Genomic DNA, 16,231 nt, shown 5'->3' with positions numbered 1-16,231 from the left:
CCTCACAGGGCTATTGTGAGGATCAGCTGGAAATAATGCACAGGGAAGAGCTTTACAAGCACAGGGTGTTATTAAGTTTGTGATTAGGCCAGGTCAGTGAGGGCTGCAGGAATAATGGGAGGATTAATGCCGACACCGTAGGAAGGAGGGTGACTAAAGTCTGTCCTGTCCTCTTCCCTCAGTCACCTGCCCTGAGAGAAAGCAGTCAGTGTTTCCAAATTGACTTAAATAAGAAATGTGCAGCAGTGGCAGCCATCCCTCACTCAGCCTTCACTTGCCCAAGGCAGAGAGATTTTAATTTTCGAGCCGTAATGAGAAAAAGAAACTCAGAATTAAAGAGTATTCCAGCGAAGCAGTCAAAATAGCTGCCCAGACTCTGAATCGAGGGGAGAAGTATAAATTAAATTTTTCCTTTTGCTCCCTAGCACCAACTGGCCTCGAAGAAACAGGGCTGGGTTAGGATGCAGCTGGCCAAGGTCCCCACGACCCTGGCTCTGAGGTCAGATGGCAGGCAGGCCTCACCCTCACCTCAGAGTGCTGACAAGAAAACAAGGAACAGAGACTGTCCACCCACTCACAGGAGACAGTTACCTCCGTCGAGGTTGTCTTCCCCAGGGCCATGACCCTGCTCAGTGAGGTCAGCCTCTGAATGTTGAATGCACAGAGTGGCGGTGACTCCCTGGCTCCCACAGTCTAATCCTCTGAGGCACAGAGATGCTGCAGCTACTTTCTTCTTCTCCCAAATGCTGACTCGTTATGTACCACAAACCTCTCTCTGTCCCCTATAATGCAGGCCAGGGGTCCTGGAGTTGGAGAGGGGCTGCCTAGGAAGGAGGGAGCACCTGAGCCCTCAGCTCACATTCTTCTGAGTGTCAGTCTGTTCCCAAGGGAACACCCTTTCAGACGCAGTTGAAAGTTGGGATGGTGGGAATGGCATGGCTCCCCTGAAAAGCTGTGTGAACCTGAAGGCCAGGACACAACCCTCTCCCTGGCCCTCTTCTGCGCTCACCTCCCATTGCTCTCCAAAATAAAACGTCTCTTGCCCCACCCCAGTCCTACCATCTGCCCTTGACCTCCCTTCTCCCTCTCCTTTTCTCATCTGTTTATCCAAAGAACACTGACTGAGTGGCCTACCGTGTGCCAGGATCTGGTAAACACTTACTGAAGGCCAGTTAGTATTATCTTAAGTATCCTAATGATAATGCTGACATTTATTACCCTTTATTGGGTGCTCACTCTGAGCTAGCCAGGGTGCTATGGATACAGCAATGGCTCAACTGTGGCCATTGTCCTTAAAGAGTCCATAATCTGTTAAAGGTGACAGAAGTGTAAACAAGCCACTGGACAAGCGTGATCACTCCAAGAGCTGTCATTTTCTGAACCTAAACTATGCGCCAGGCACAATTCTAGGTTTCAAACATGTATTATCTCTAGTTCCTCACTAACCCTGCAAGGGCTATATTACACCCGTTTTACAGAGGTTTTGTAATAATAACTTGCTCAAGATCATGCTGTTTGCAGAGTGAATTATTGACTTAAGGAGAGTGAGCTCTTCCTGAAAAGGGAACAGGAAAGGCTTCAGAGAAGAGGTGATCTTTGATCAGGGTTTTGAAGAATGAGTAGTTTTCCAGAAGCCAAGATGGGGAAGGAGTGAAATGGCATAGCACTTCCGTGGGCCTGCTGGAGAACTGCAGCCGCGAGCAGTATCAGCAGGAGTTCCTCAGGTCTGGAGGTGTTTGTGTCCCATATCAGGGAACACTAAACAGGGCAGTGGTTCCCCCACCAACCCTGAAAGCCATTCCCTTATGTGCCTCAGGACCATATCATAACCTACATGAAGGGTGATTATTTTAGAGAGAATGTAATCAACAGGCCTGTAATCCCAGAGGATTTCAGTCGAGGCACAGAGCTGAAATAATTGCATGGAGATGGAGCCCTTCTCATGTCCATTGACATAGCCAAGGGTCCAGCAAGTCAGGGGAGTGGGATGGGATCCCCAGGGAGGCTGGGAGGCACTTACTGGGCTGGAGTCAGAGAGATAGTGTCAATGACCTTGAGAAAACCCCACCAGATTTGGGGCACATAAATGAAACCTCTTCCTTTGTTACAGTCATTTCCCCCCGACTCTTTCTCTCTGCCTGTTTACTCCCCTCGTATGCCACAACAGCAGCAGAGGAGGCAGCCTTCTTGGTGCTGTCACAGATCTGGCAGACTGAGCCAGGAGGTGGCATTAGGATCCATTTGGCTGGTTCCACACCAGGGAAAATCTAGACTCATCATCATTAGCATTCTGTTTCCCTACTCAGAGCAAGGAGAAGCAGCCATCCTGTGCTAAGGATAGCAGCAAGGGGGAGACTTCTAGAGCAAAGCAGTCTTCAGAGCTCGGATCCCCAGTCTCAGGGCCATGCACCCTAGGCAAAGGCCTTCCAGGGCAGCGGGGGTTTGAGGCAGACCTTGGGGGAAACTGTATGACCACAAGGTGGTGAGGCTTTGGTACATGTGACAGACAGGATTGCAAGTGCTCTCCAAATTCCTCCACCCTTTCTTTGAAGCAGCTCCCACCAGCCTCAAAGGCCTAATTCATCCTTCACATTAAGCAGCAGCCCTGGGAGGGAACAACTCCCACAAGAAGCAGGAAGCACGTGCACATTCCAATAAAACGCTCTAAGAGGCAATTATTTCTGGGCTGCCTATCCCAGCCCAGAGTACCAGCAGCCAGATTTCCAGAGCTGCTTTCATTGCCTCTGGCTGTTGGCAAAATTAAACTTCTTGAGAAATGAGAATGAGCTGGCCCCTAGCTCGGGTGGTTGGAATCCTTTGTCTGCCTGGGGCCAAAGTCAGTGTGGGGCTAGGGGATGCAGGGGATGGGAGTGGGGAAGGGGGAGATTATGGAGGAAGGGATGTAGCATTGTAGGCCCCCACCAGGTAGCCTGTGCCATGTGCACATTGAAATGCATGGAACGGGTACCAAGTCTACGTGTCACCCACTGGGGTATGAGCTTGGTGAGGGCAGGAGCCGTGGCACTTTTTTTTTTTTTTTCTTTTTCCTTCTTCTCCCCAAAGTCCCCCAGTACATAGTTGTGTATTCTAGTTGTGGGTCCTTCTAGTTGTGGCATGTGGGATGTCGCCTCAGCATGACTTGATGAGTGGTGCCAGGTCTGCGCCCAAGATCCGAACTGGCAAAACCCTGGGCCGCCAAAGCAGAGCGTGAAAATCCAACCACTCGGCCATAGGGCCGGCCCCCTGCCGTGGCACTCTTGATCATTGTTGCATCCCCAGTGCCTGCCACATAGTAAATACTCAGTAAATATATACTGATTCCTGAATGAATGTGCACCAGGCAAGAGTCTTGTGAAAAATACTGTGAGAATCCTTCCCAGGCTTTCATCTAACACAGATCACATGCATGTACCTTGAAAAACACTTTAGTGCCCTGCCTCTTCACACTTCCCCATGGGATGATGCTGCGGGATACTTAGTAAATTCACAGAAAAGTGAGAAATGGCCTCCTTGGGACATGAAGGGGTGGGCAGTGGCCTGGTTGGGCACACCACAAAGAGGAGGTGCCCTCTGAGGACTCACACCACCACAGTTCGCTCTTGCACCCACGTCAACGTTTGCTTGCACAGACCAGCTTCCATCCCCTTCTTCTGATATGCACAGTTATCCCTCATCTCTCCAGCCTCACGTTGTGTCCGTCTTACTCTATGAGACACCTCTTGTGCCCCACTCCAAATTCTTTCAATCTCACTTCTTATTCTGGCTACTGCTGTGACAAACAACTCCATTCTGGCTTCAACCAGCTCATGGGTTGTGACCTGACAGCACCTCCCCTTCTGGCCAGAGACCTACGTTCTGGCTTTCTGCCCCAGGGCTTCTTTGTGGCCAGGGAACTGCCTGGCTTTCCAGCCTGAAGTCCAGGGTAGTTAATACGCTGGAGGCAACTCTTGACAATGGCAGTGGTTACCACTGGATAAAAGTTTCCCTCTTCTGGGCCTGGTAGATGGTTCTGAGACTCTTCATAAAGCTTTTCAGAATGCTGCCTGGTTGCTTGAAGCTGTGACCTATTCAATAATATATTCTCTCTCACATGGGCTCTCCTCAGTCTCACCCCTCTGTCCCTCACCCTTGCTCCCTGGATCATACCCTTTGTCCCATGCCTGGCTTTCAGGGGAACTCAGGCCAAATCACTTCCTTTTGCCTTTTGCCCTTTCTGCCCCAGCCTCACTGGTCTCCTTTCAGTTCTTCAACTCTTTCCCATGTCAGGACTATCAAACAAGCATTTCCCACCACCTGGAATGCTTGTCTCTCTGCTAGGGAAGTCCCTTGGCTGAGCCCTGAATGACCAGAAGAAGGCAGCCTTGAGGCGATCTGGGAGAAGAATGTTCCAGGCAGAGGGAACAGCTGCTGCAAGAGCCCTGAGGCAGGAATGAAGTTGGCATGCTCAGAGTATAGTAAGAAGGCCTTTATGGCTAGAGGAGAGTAAGAGAGGGAAGAGGGGCACAAAATGCAGTTGGAGATGAGGACAGGGACCAGACCAAGTGCAATTTTGTGGACCACAGAAGGAGTTTGCATTTTAAATACATTAGGAAGCAAGCTCCCTGAGGGCAGGGATTATGTTTGTCTGATTCACTGCTGGCTCCTACTATGTAGTAAGCACTCAATAAATGTTTGTGAAATGAATGAATAAACATCCTTGCCTGGGGGCCGGCCTGGTGGTGCAGCGTTAAGTGCGCACGTTCCGCTTTGGCAGTCTGGGGTTCGCCAGTTCGGATCCTGGGTGCAGACATGGCACCACTTGGCATGCCATGCTGTGGTAGGCGTCCCACATATAAAGTAGAGGAAGATGGGCATGGATGTTAGCTCAGAGCCAGTATTCCTCAGCAAAAAGAGGAGGATTGGCAGTAGTTAGCTCAGGACTAATCTTCCTCCAAAAAAAAAAATCCTTGCCTGTATTCATGTCCCAATAGCCCCTCACCCCACACAAGGTGACAGAGTAGTCCTCTTTTCTAAGATGACAGCTCCTGGGAGGGAGAGGGTCAGGCTGTTTGGTTTTCTCCTGAGAGAATCCTCTGAGGGCGAGAGTCCTGACTACTCTGGGACTGACTCTCCTGTTTTCTCTTTTCTCCCACAATCAACTCCGATGCTGTTGCTCACTTCTCTGCTCATGCTGGGCTCTGCTCCTGACACTGTTAGTCACCTCCCTCGGTTCTCAGCTTTCTTAATGAGCAGCTGTCTTGTCTTCAGTCTGAGATGGGCCTCCCCCGGCCTGCTGCTTCCTGGGGAAACCAAGGTCTTTGGTGGGAGTGTAAGGCCCAGAGAAGGGTCCTCTCTGCTCCCTCCCATGCTCTGAAGGGGGTGGGAGGACAGAAAAAAGAATTATCTCTGGGCAAAGGCGGAGGTAAGCAGAAGACAGCTGAAGTTTAGGGGTAGATTGTAAAGGGGGGGCCCAGCTTCCCTGCTGGAAAGAGTCCATGGAGGAACAAAGAACAGGCTGAGATCACAGCAGGAGGAATGAGGAGAGGCTAGAGGGGAGAGAGCCCATTCTGGTGGGCACCTGAGGCCAGAGGGCCTCTCCTTGGCTGACAGCCTTTCCTCGGCTGGCCAATCTGCCTTGTTACTGTTCTGTATGTATGGGGGCAGGGAGGTGACAGAATAACCTCTCAAGGGCCCTGCCACACTCCAGAGAACGCTTGATTGAGATTCCTTGATTGTCATCGGTCGATCTGAGACAGTCCTGGGCAGGGACACCCAACAAGGGGCCAAGGTGAACAGGGGGTTTCCATGCTCTGTGCTGTCACAGTAAGGGGCTGTACGTGGCAGGGGCACTGCAGAAAAAAGATGGCACAGTCAGCGGGTAAGTTGAAGAGAGACTAATGAAGGGAATATTTCCTGGGTGGGGTTATAGGAAACAGCAAATGACCTAGAGGCGCCCTGAGTCTAGACACAGAAGAAAGCTTTTACCACTTCTAGACTGGAAGGGGAAGGGGTGAAGAGGGAGTGGTGTTGCCAGAACCTGGTGGGAGCTGTATGTGGTAGGGCTGTTGTCCTGCAGGAGCTGTGGCCTTCTGAAAAGGAATATAGCTGCTGCCAACACCAAGGCCCAGCAGTGGGGCTGAGGGTAGGGGATAAATATCCTCACCTCTCTTTTTTCCCATTGGCTTGTCTCTTGCCAGTGCCTGCCATTGGCCAAACCCCACAGGCAGCTAAGGGCAAGGAGCCAGGGCAATACGGTCCATAGAAGTCAGCTTCTGGGGTACTGAACAGAGCAGAGAAGAATGGAGAGTGAATCTAGGACCTTCTTATCTCCTCCTCCTAATGTCACCTACCCCTAAGCCTATTCATCCCTTCCTGATTCCTAAAAAGCTTACAAGTCCCTGTGCCACCTGTACTCAGAACTCATTCCATCTCTCAGGCCAAGGTAGGCCAAATTTGGGCCAGGCTCACAGGAGGCTCCAGCCATGTGGGGAGGATTTCATTTGTCCTGAGTCTACTGCTACCCCAGCTGTTTAGCATCAGGATTCCCAGAAGGCCCTGTTCCCCTCATGCCAGACTTTAGGAGCAGGCAGACTGGGTAATTATACTTTCCTAACAAAGTCTTGCCCCAAGTGACTCTCTTTCAACTAAGTGAAGCAGGAGGTTTCTGCCTGCTTCTCCCCTGCGTGAGCACTGGCCTCTGCCCCTTATCTTCTGAAATTCCATTTTGATCTGAGGAGCCTGGGAGAGCACCCTGACCCTCTCAGCATCTCAGAGACAGAGAAAGGGTCTGTTCCTGCTTGACTTATCCCTGGAAATGCCAAGTCCCTCCCTCTTCCCCTGTAGAACTGTTAAATTCCAAAGGTGCATTTCTCAACATTATCCTGGATTCCCATTTGAACCTTAGTGGTCCCTTTCTTCACACAGCTCATTTCTCACCCTGGTGACCCTGAAGACCCCTAAGGGTGGAACGTGAGGCTAACTCTAAGCTCTGAAGCCTAGGGGTCAAGGCATAAATGTATACTGTATTATTCAGGGTTCTCCAGAGAAACGGAACCAATAAGAGATAGATAGATGGATAAGAAAATGAGATTTATTATAGGGAATTGGCTCACAATTATGGAGGCTGAAAGGGTCCCATGTTCTTCCATCTGCAAGGTGGAGACCCAGGGAAGTCAGTGGTGTAGTCTGAAGGCCTGAGAGCTTGAAAGCTGATAGTATAGAATCCCGTCTGGATCTGAAAGTCTATGAACCAGGAGCACTGAGGGCAAGAGAAGAGTGATGTCACAGCTCAAGCAGTCAGGCAGACAGAGACTTCAACCTTCCTCCATCTTTTTGTCCTATTCAAGCCCTCAACAGATTGAATGATACCCACCCATATTGGGAAGGGCAGTCCCCTTCACTCAGTCTACCAATCCAAGTGCTTATCTACTCCAGAAACACCCTCACAGACATACCCAAAAATAATGTTTAACCAGATATCTGGGCATCCTGTGTCCCAGTTAAGTTTATGTATTAAATTAATCATCACGTATACCTACTGGTTCAGGTAACTATTCCATCCTTCCTCTCTCCCCAACCTCCAAGATGAACTGGGCCCTAGGTTTTCCCAGTGCACACAACTTGTAGTAGAAAACTACTGTTTTGGTCTGTCCAGTATCCATTTTGCCTGGCACCAGCTTTGGGGAGTCGGCTTGGGAGCATTACTTCAGCAGTTATAATCTTGGTGGATTGTTAAGGAAGCCTCTCTCCATTCCTTGGCCAAAGGATTGGCATATGACCCAAGCTAGGCCAATCAGATGCTTTTTCTCCCATGAATCTTGAGTGAAATGACATGAAAATGGATTTCATTTATTCCTCAAAGGAGCATCATGAAGAATATTATTCCTTAGCCCCAGCTCCCTTGATTTCACTGTCCTGGTTCTCATCTATCTGGGACAGGCTCTTCAGTATTTTCTTTGGTTCTGTAAACCAACCCCATTTATTTCTAATCATTTTTTGCTTATTTCGAGCTTTTCTGTTGCTTGCAACCAAAGAATTCTCACTGACACAAATTCCACTTTCTTGGAGGAGCTGAAGGATCTGCCTCTCCAGTGGGCTCATTATCTGGAATCTCTGTCTTGGATTCAAATCTCTTCTCATCCTGGAAGGAAAGGAAAGAGAGCTTCTGCTGCTAGTGGATGCTTGTCACACCTCGTCTCAGGGTCCCACTCTTTGTTGCCTGACTCATCAGGACCCACTCCCAGCCTGGCTTCCAGGTCTCTACACCCAGGTCACAGCCCAAAATAGTAAAACTTATCTCCCATGACTCCCTGTCACAAGTCCTACAGACACGTCAGGCTGGTCTCCTTGTTTTCCCCAAACAGCAAACTCATTCCTGTGCTGTGCCTTTGCTCGTGATGTTCTTGGACACCTGATAAGCAAATGGCCCTCTGCTGAGTGTTTGAGCCTCTCCCAGACCTTCAAACCTTAGGCTGCATCTTGCTTCTTCCTTCCCTAAGACTCCCATGCACCATCAAGGCCACAGCTTCTTCTGAGCCAAGCACCTCATTGAGCTCTCTCTGATGTGGGACAGAGCAAGTGGTTTGTGTGGTTGAGCTTTATTTCCTTTGTAGACTTAAGTCTTTGAGGACTTGAGTATAGGCTCTAGGTCTCTTGGTACTGTTCCTGTATGGGCCTCAGCATTGAGCATGAGGCTAAGCACACAGTACTGTGTGCTCATATTTATTTCTCCACCCCTAATTTGGAAATTGTCTTGGTCCTATAACCCGTATTCTTCATTCATTCATTTACCCAACATTTATCAAGCACCTGCTAAGCGTGGGTTCTATTCTCTGCTCTGGAGGTACACAGCAAATAAAACAGCCAAGGAATTCACAGTCTGGTCGTGAAGATTTACTGAGAATTAGATGTAGCAGAATGACCTATTGAGAAAATAACCCTGTCTAGTTTTTCTCAGCTGCAGCCTCACCTCAAAGGAATGAAAAGCATTCCACCCCTCCTGGGAGGAGAGCCAGACTTTGTGTCTTTGAGGTTTGGACTTTATTGACCTCCATGAGGATTTGTGTGTTTCTGGATAGAAAGGAAAAGCTACAAGCAGCAGGCTACTCAGAAAAACTTCCACACAGCTTTTCTTAGCAGAGGTTAGAATTGGAGGCTTAATGCTTCCCAGATTGAAGAGGGATGGGCACAACTCAGGAGGGTTAGTTGGAATTCTCAAGACTAGAAAGGGAATGAAGGTATGAATTCCATCAGAGCAGAGACCTGAGCTCATGTGAATACAGGTCCTCTGAGATGGGAGGACCGAGGAGGAAGATTATTTGATGAACAAATATGTGGTAATAGTAGCAGCTGGCATTTATTGCACACTTACTATATGCCCAGGCACTGTGTTAAACACTTTATATATATTCACTTATTTCTCACAAGAACCCTATGAATTAAGTACTATTATTGTTTCCATTTTACAGATGAGGCAAAGAAAGATTAAATGAATTGCCTGAAGTTATGGATCTGAGAATCAAACTTAAGCAATCACTGAGGGCCATGAGTGACTATGAGGGCTGATCACAAAGGGCCACAGTTTGGGGAGCCTTGGCACCAGTCACTGTGGCTGGACTTGTCACAGAAGGGATGGAGCTTCCTCAGAAGCCCCACCTTCAGGTGTACTTCAAAGCCCAGGCAGGGGATAGAGCTGTGGCAACTGGCATGAACTGAGGACCTGGTAATCTTGGTAAGAAGGGGTTTATATCAGTTAACCACGGCCACAATAATGCTATATAACAATCACCAAATTGCAGTGCACACAACAGTAAGCATTTATTTAGCTCATGAGTTTGGTGACTTGCTGGGTGCTAGTTGCTTATAGGCTGGCTTTGGCTGGGCTGGTTTGGTTCTGCTCCATGTGCCTCTCATCTTCCTTCCAGGACCAGCAGGCTGGCCAGGGAATGTTCATCTCATGGAGGCAGTTGAGGCCCAAATGTAACAGCCCCAACACACAAGCCCATTTTAAACCTCTACTTAGTCAAGTCTGCTAACATACCACAGGTCAAAACAAGTCATATGGCCAAGCCCAGAGTCAAAGGATAGAGAAATACGCCCCACCCACGGGAGGAACCTGCAAAGTTGCCTAGTGAGGAATATAGATGTATGATCCTGTTACCTAGGAGGGAGCAAAGTGATGGAACAATAATCCAGCATTCCACAGAACTTAAGCTGGATTTAGTTTTGATTTAGAGAGATAATGAAATCCTACATTATTTCGTGGAGTAGTTCCTGCCTGTTACAGAGATAAAATCTGTCTTCAGGGACCACAGAGTTTGCTCTGTGAATATTTAAATTTTTAGTTTTTATTTTAGTGAAAATCTTAAAAACGCCTTTTAACAAGAACATACTCTGGTAGGTCTAGATGACTATGATGGCTGCCTTACAATTTTCAAAGCCCAGTGATCACCTAGAGTGCCAGCATTTAACTTTTTTTTTTAAAGGTTGGCACCTGAGCTAACAGCTGTTGCCAATCTTCTTTTTTTTTCTTCTCCCCAAAGTCCCCCAGTACAAAGTTGTGTATTCTAGTTGTGAGTGCTTCTGGTTGTGCTATGTGGGACGCTGCCTCAGCATGGCCTGATGAGCGGTGCAGTGTCTGCGCCCAGGATCCGAACCGGCGAAACCCTGGCCTGCTGAAGCGGAGCGTGCGAACTTAACCACAAGGTGACAGCCCGGGCCCAGCATTTGACTTTTTAATGAGGGTTCCTCAAACTGGCGTCTGTATTCTTAGGCAGCCATGCATTTTCAAGGTTGGAAAACATAGTGAGAATGACACACAGCAGACAATGTATAGAAGAGGCCCAGATACAGTGCTGTGGGCATCCAAGGGTATGGCAGGCTAGAGCAGCTATGGGGCTCAGGGCAGGGTTTCTGGTGCCCTACAGAGAAGCACTGGTGGCATTTGAATAGGTCTTGCAGGATGGTGGGGTGGGCCCTGGGGATAATCTCCAGGTTCTTCTCTGTGTAGACGTACATAACCAGATTTCTCGTGTCTAGGGCTTCCCTGGGCAGAAAGAGCTTTACCTTCCATCTCTGCAAATCTAGAATCAGTTTTTGCATTTTTTGCATCACAGTCTTGTCCTTCACCTTCACGTAAATGCTGCTGGTTCTCACATTTGAAGAGAAGACCAGGGAGTGTAAGCTCCCCGCCTTTGGAGCCAAGTCAACCAGGGTTCAAATCTTGGCTTTGACATTTACCAGCTCTGGGCTCTTAGGCAAGTTGCTTGAGCTCTCGGAGCTCCAGTTTCCTCCTCTGAAGAAGGGAATCCTAATTCTCTCATGGGGTGTTTAAAGAATTAGAACTAGCCAGTGAAGCCTAGGTTTTCTTTGTGGGAAGATTTTTCACTTCTGATTCAATTTCTTTAATGGTTGTAGAATTATTCAGATCTCCTATTTCAAGTTGAGTCAGTATTAGTATGTTATATATTTTGAGCAATGTGTCTATTTCACATATATCTTTCATTTTAGTGGTACAAAGTTATTCATAATATCCTCGTATTTTCTTTCCAATGCCTGAAGCATCCATAGCAATATCCTTCTTTTCATTCCCAACATTGTTTATTTTTGTCTTCTTTTGACTTCTTCTCCATCAGTATCATCAGAGCTTTATCAGTTTTTACAAAATCTGTTTATGGCGTGGCTGATCCTCCCTGTTGCATGTTTAGTTTCTATTTCTTCAATTTCTATTCTTCATCTTGCTACTTCCCTCCTTCTACATTCTATATATATATATATATATTTTTTTTTTTTTTTTTTGAGCAAGATTAGCCCTGAGCTAACATCGGCTGCCAATGCTCCTCTTTTTTTTGCTGAAGAAGACTGGCCCTGAGCTAACATCCATGCCCATCTTCCTCTACTTTATTTGTAGGACACCTGCCACAGCATGGCTTGCCAAGCGGTGCCGTGGCTGCACCCGGGGATCCGAAACGGCGAACCCCAGACTGCCAAAGTGGAATGTATGAACTTAACCCCTGCACCACCGGGCCGGCCCCTTCCTTCTACATTCTTTGAGTTTATTTTGCTATGTTTTTTTTCTAACTTATTAAGATAGATCCTAGCTCGTTAATTTTCAATCTTTTTTCTTTTCTAAGATGTCCGTTCAAGGCTCTACATTTCCTTTGGAGACTTAAATTTAAAAGATATATGTAGGGGCCGGCCCCATGGCTGAGTGGTAAATATATTATCATCATCATTATTATCTAGTGTCAGATGTGATGAGACTCCATGGCACAGTTTCCAGCTCTCTTGCTCTCTAATGTGACACATGTCCCCTGAGTGATCACCAGTACACACTCTGAGGACTTATTCTGGACCACAGATCTCCTCCTTTTTTGGGTTTTGAGGAGGCTTCCTCTGAAGGTTTAGGCAGGGCACAGACAGGGTCACGTGCCTTTGGCCCCGTCTTCCTCAGGGAACTCAGGCCTTGTTTCCTAGATGGGCTGGCAAGGTCAGGCCCGTGAGTAGTGCGAGTTCTAACCTGCAGGCCTGTGACATATTATATTTTCCAAAAATGGCCACAATAATATCTCCCATCCCATACGCTCTTCTAGAACCTTGTTGTTCCCCATCGAGAAGAGGAATATACTTCCCCTCTCCTTGAGTCTGGTAGGTTTGTGGCTTCCTTATTGAGTATAGACTGTAGACCAAAAGGCTGCAGCAGATGTGGTGCTGAGAAACTTCTGAAGCTTGGTCATAAAAGACAATGTAGCTTCCACTTAGCCAAAAAAACTCATGATTAGAGCCCTGACTCTCCACACAGGAAGTCAGGCTACCCTGTGGCCGCCATCTTGTGAAGAAGCCAAACCACCTAGAGAGGCCATGTGCAGGCACTCTGGCCTTCAATCCTAATTTTCAAGTCTACCCAGCCCAGGCACCAGACATGTGAGTGAATGAACCTTCAGTGATTCCAGCCCCCAGCTGTTGAGAGACCCACATCCTTCCAATCTTACCAGCTGAGGCCCCAGACATTGTGGAACAGAGACAAGCCATTCCCCACTGTGCTCATCCAAATTCTTGACCTAGAGAGTCATGAGCATAAAAAACGATTGTTTTTAAGCTCTAAGCTTTCAGATATTTTGCTACGTAGCAATAGATAACTGGAACAATGCTCATTATCTTGTCTGGTACCCAATGCCTTCACCAGACTCCTTCAACCTCTACCATACTCCATATACTCTGGATTTCCCACCTAGGCCCAAGCAGAATATGCAGAGGCAGAGCACAGCAAAGGGTCTTATGTGTGAGTCCTGGAGCAAACTGGAAATGGAGATTCTTTGATCCTATCTATTATATAGACTGAGCTCTCCTGAGACCCTTGATTTCCAAACTTTTCAAGTGCTAAGACCTCAGTTATCTCATCAAAAAGGCTGGGTGTCCCCCACATGATGTTGGTTGTACTTTCAGTATAGCTTCATATATAGCTAACATTTATTAAGACCTTACTAAGAGCCAGGCACTGTGCTAAGTATTTTATATGCAGTATCTCCATGAATCCTCATAACAAACCTATGACTGTTGTTATTCCCATTTTACAGATGTGAAGAGAGGTGATCAAATTGCCCCTGCAGCCTGTTCTGCATGTCAAATGCAGAGCACATGAGGGAGGGCCTATAGAACGATATCCAAATCCTTACCCTCTTGTCCTGGAGAGTGTTGTCATCCAGCTTCACATTTGCCCTTCTACACTGCCCCCCAAGACCTGAGATCCTGAAAAGCAGTGTAGATTCTGTACACTCCTTTTATAGCTGGCTTCCTGTTAGGTTCTGCCAGTTGGAGCCACTGGCTGGAGACTGGAAGGCAGGAATAAGGAAGAAGCCATGTTCCTTTCTGCATTTTGTTGGCGCTGCTAGTAATGGCCATGTTGCTTGTTCTTGGGTTCCTACTCAGGTGGTTCAGTTCCTAATAGCAGCTTCATTGCTATGGCACAGCAATTTTCAACTGTGGTTATCACTATTTCCCATTTTACTCTTCCAGCCTTAAGGATAGTGACTTCCTATAATTACTAATCTTTGGATAAGCTCATCTCCCTCTTTTTGCTCCTCCAGCTCTTCCAACGTGTTTGTTACCAACTTCTCAAATTTAAATTCCTTCCACCTGAAATATCTAGAGTGATTTCTGACTTTTTTTGATTGTCTATTAACTAATACACTTGCCTTTACAAAACTTTGTATAACATGACCTTTATTTAACTCTCCAACCTCAACTCCCATCATTCTCCCTCTTGCTCACTATCCTTCAGCCACACTTGTCTCTTTTCTGTTCGTCAAGTAATTACAGCCTTTTTCTGCCTTAGGGCCTTTGCACCTGTTGTTCCCAATGCTTAGAATGCTTTTCCCTCAGCACTTTGCAAAGCCGACTCCTTCCCGTGCCTCCAGTCTCAGCATAAATGTCAGCTTTGGAGAGCAGCCCTCTCCAAATAGACGTCTACAGTAACCCTACCCCACACCCAAGTACTTTTATCACATCACCCTTTTATTGTCTTCACAGCACTTATTACTAACTGACCTTATCTTGCTGATTTATTCCTTAACTTGTTTATTGTCTGCTTCCCAGACGAAAATGAAACTCTGAAAGAGCAGAGAGCTTGTCTGTCTTGTTTATTACTGTATCCAGTGCCTGGCACAGACTTGGCGCTTAATATATATTTGTGAGTGAATGAGTGATAGAACGAGTGATATGCAAGCCTCTTCTCAGGCCTGAGATGTGCCCTGCCACTTACTGAGATGTTTGCCATTGGAGGCTATTCAAGGGAGAAATTTCCCTGCCTCCCTTGAAGAAGGACCGCCAAGGTTTTTACCTAGCCACAGGGCCCTGAGCTCTACTTGTGCCTTCAGGCAGGCCCCTCCTGAGCAGTAGGAAGCCTCCTTATAGCCCTTCCCGTCTGCTAGCATGTCCTAGTCAGCCTGTTTCTCTTCATGCTTCCAGCAAGCTGCAGGCCATTAATGATTAAAAGTGCAAACCTTCCCAGGGCCAGTATCAATTAGACCACACGCCCACCAGGTGGGCAGCTTATTAATTCCAATAAGCCAGGACCCACTCTCACCCAGCCTTTTCCATCTGTGTACTGAATTTGATAACTATAAACAAAACAAACAAGATTGTTATAAAATTAATTTTACTGATCATCACATTCTTATCACATATCAAGAAGCAGAAAATTTCTGTTACATAAACATTTAACCCAAATCATTGCTGTAATAATAAGCTGAATTCAAAAAGACAACGAAATTCGTACTGTAATGCATGCAACTGCAAAGAGCCATTATATTTTTCTTTTATGACATTATGTGCAGAATAAATTATGGGATCTTATTCTAAACTAAACAAAACAAAAACTCATTTTACTGCTGCAGCGGAAGAGAGAAGCCAGCAGGATGAAGACTGAGGCTTTCTTTGCAAGGATGGATGCTCCACTAGGTCATCTTGTCCATTCCCCTGCCTCTGGGAAGACCTCTTTTTTGGTTTTAACATCTCCTAGTTTGGAAGTATCCTCTGGATACCAGGCTGGCTGATGCAGGCAAAGGAAACAGACAGAAAAATCATAGACACCTTTATAAGAACATTGTTGTTGTTAGTGCTGTCGAGTCAATTCCAACTCCTGGTGACCCTGTATAGCAGAGTGGAACCCCACCTGGTCTTTTTGCACCATCCTCTGCCCTTCCAGCACATATCAGACAATGATCCACTGCTATGCACAGGGTTTTTAGGACAGTTTTTTCAGAAGTAGGTGGTCACGTCCTTCTTCCTAGTCTGTCTTAATCTGGAAGCTCCACTGAAACTGTCCGCTATGAGGATCTTGCTGATATTTGAAATACCAGTGGCATAGCTTTCAGCATCCCAGCAACACACAACCACCACAATATGACAACTGACACACAGGCGATATGGTTCCCTGAACAAGAAATGAACCTTGGTCACGGCAGTGAGAGCACCAAATCTTTAACCACTAGATCACCTATAAGAGCATTAAGAGTACAATTTCCAACAAAACTTTGAAACAGGCATTGAGAGAGGGAAGCTAACTCTGAGCTAGGACCTGGGTTTGACCAAGCCAAGAAGGGCAAAACAGTATAGCCAAAGGGCGGCCTGCTGTGGACTCATTTACCAGCAGAAGCAAGCACTTACCCAGTCCAGAAATCCCCTGGCTTGGCAGCTGGATGGGGTGGGGATGAGAGCCTCTATGTGCTCTTGGGGGTAGCAGACATACTCATTT

The 16,231-nt window shown here is 47.1% G+C and overlaps 1 protein-coding gene and 1 long non-coding RNA gene across 5 annotated transcripts in view; one reads left to right on the top strand and one right to left on the bottom strand.

Moving 5' to 3' along the window:
- CTNNA1 (catenin alpha 1) overlaps nt 1-16,231 on the top strand; it is a 311,563-nt gene that overhangs the window by 67,087 nt on the left and 228,245 nt on the right. The gene's annotated exons all lie outside the window — the stretch shown is intronic.
- LOC139046263 (uncharacterized) overlaps nt 15,119-16,231 on the bottom strand; it is a 47,862-nt gene continuing 46,749 nt past the window's right edge. The window contains exon 4 of the long non-coding RNA XR_011506104.1: nt 15,119-15,526. This is a non-coding gene — a long non-coding RNA (uncharacterized lncRNA). The remainder of the gene's footprint in view (nt 15,527-16,231) is intronic.

The sequence above is a fragment of the Equus asinus genome, chromosome 9, assembly GCF_041296235.1.
Source record: "Equus asinus isolate D_3611 breed Donkey chromosome 9, EquAss-T2T_v2, whole genome shotgun sequence".
In the NCBI taxonomy this organism is placed as follows: Eukaryota; Metazoa; Chordata; class Mammalia; order Perissodactyla; family Equidae; genus Equus; species Equus asinus.
This window is presented reverse-complemented; position numbering and strand designations above follow the sequence as displayed.